The 2,174-nt window shown below is 40.7% G+C and overlaps 1 protein-coding gene across 3 annotated transcripts in view; it reads left to right on the top strand.

Annotated features, from left to right (window-relative positions):
• Positions 1–2,174, top strand: part of chek1 (checkpoint kinase 1) — a 47,541-nt gene that overhangs the window by 22,968 nt on the left and 22,399 nt on the right. The gene's annotated exons all lie outside the window — the stretch shown is intronic.

Consider the following 2,174-nt stretch of genomic DNA (forward strand, 5'->3'; position numbering starts at 1 on the left):
CTCTCCCCTCTCTTTCTCTCCCCTCTCTTTCTCTCCCCTCTCTTTCTCTCCCCTCTCTCTCTCAAGCAGATTATATTGCCTCTGTTAGCACAATGATTGCTTTTCTCAGATTGCTCTTTGTTGCAGTCTCCGAAAGCAGTCACTTGGAGTGAAGCTCGTAAGTGCACCTAGTTTACTCCACATCAGAGAGAGTTTTCAATTAATAGTTTTCACCCTTTAGTGACATAGCTTGTCATGTTTTTCTCCCTCAGGCTTTGTGCGATAGTGGAAGGCAGTGGCATAGTGAGAATAGGAATTTGGGAATCTAGAAACTGAGAAAATGGGTAACTGGGAATCAAGAATTCCAGGCTAGTGTTCTGGGACATAGGTTTCAATCCCACTATTGCAGGTGGTGAAATTTGAATTTAATAAAAATCTGGAATAAAAGCTAACCTCCTGGTGACCTTGTAACCACTGTCTAATTGTTGTAAATGTCCGTTTTATTTTTTTTTCCTTTATTCATTCATGGGATGAGAGCATCACTGACCAGGCAGCATTTATTGCCCATCCCTAATTGCCCAGAGGGAAATAAGAGTCAGTCACATTGCTGTGAGTCTGGAGTCACATGTAGGCCAGACCAGGTAAGGATGGTAGTTTCCTTCCCTAAAGGACATTAGTGAAGCAGATTGGTTTTTCTGACAATCGGCAATGGATTCATGGTCATCATTAGATTCTTAATTCCAGAGATTGATTGAATTTAAATTCCACCATCTGCCGTGGCAGAATTCGAACCCAGGTCCCCAGAACGTTGTCTTGTTCTCTGGATTAATAGAGATTACCGCTATGCCATCACCTCCCCTTATTCACTGACATCCTTTATGGAAGGACATTGTCCTTACCCAATCTGACCTACATGTGACTCCAGATCTACAACAATGTGGTTGCCTCTTAACTGCTCTGTAATAGCAATTAAGGATGGACAAAAAATGTTGGCCTAGTCGATGGTGTCCTCATCACATGAATGAATTTAAACAGAGAGAGGAGGTGCAAGAAGATGCATAATTCAGTATATGTGAAAAAGTAAACATCAAATGTTTGTAATCCAAATTTGATATTTGAAAGCCCTTAATAAATGACTATGCTCTGTTTTCTTTTTGCAACACCTGAAGATGCAAATACCAGTTTTAGAATTACTGATTGCATTGGATATCACATCCACTGACTCTTAACATGAACAATTTTCAATCTGGGGAAAAATGGAGACCATTTTTTTTTTTGTTTGGTCAGTTATTGCTGTTTGAATGGGATTTCCTGGATTTTGATACTGGCAATGAAGGATGTATGCGTCCATGTCAGAATGGTTTGTAACTTGAAGGTGATGGTGTTCCTAGATACTAGCTACTTTGTCCGCCTAGACAGTGGAGGTCACCAGTTTGGAAATTCCTGGCAAAGGAACTTTGGTTAAGCTGCTTTAGTGCTTCCTATAGATGGTACAGACTGCAGCCATGCTGCAGATCTGGTGGAGGACATGAATGTTTAAGGTGGCAATGTATGATGGGAATCTGAAATAAAAACAAAATGTTGGAGAAATTCAGCAGGTTTGTCAGCATCTGTAGACCTAGACACCGAGTTAATGTTTCAAGTAGAGTATGACTCTTGTTTGGAACAGTTCTGAAGTAGAGTAATTGGACTCAAAATGTTAACTTTGTTTCTCTCCACTAATGCTGTCAGACTTGCTGAATTTCTCCAGCAGTTTGTTTTTGTTTAAGGCAGTGAATGGATTGTGAATTGATTGGATTGTTTTGTCCAGCATGGAGTGTTGTTAATTTTAATGGAGAGATTTTCAAAGTTAAAAGAGCATTTATTTGGGGCAGATTTCAGTTCAGTGCCACATAGAATTGATGCCTTTACTCTCCCTTCTTGAAATGATACTCGACTGCCATTAGAGGGTGCTGGTGTTTGGAACACAGTTTTATTTCTTTGAAAGTCAGGGACTGGTCTGCTTTTTGTTTTGTGTGAGGTGTTTGCTGAACAAGATTGCAGATGGTGTGAACTAGCATTGATCCAACTGATTGTATCAAATAGATGAGACAACAAGGTGCAGGGCTGGATGAACACAGCAGGCCAAGCAGCATCATAGGAGCAGAGAGGCTGACGTTTCGGGCCTAGACCCTTCATCATCTGATGAAGGGTCT

This window comes from Rhincodon typus, chromosome 32, assembly GCF_021869965.1.
Source record: "Rhincodon typus isolate 14 chromosome 32, sRhiTyp1.1, whole genome shotgun sequence".
NCBI lineage: Eukaryota > Metazoa > Chordata > Chondrichthyes > Orectolobiformes > Rhincodontidae > Rhincodon > Rhincodon typus.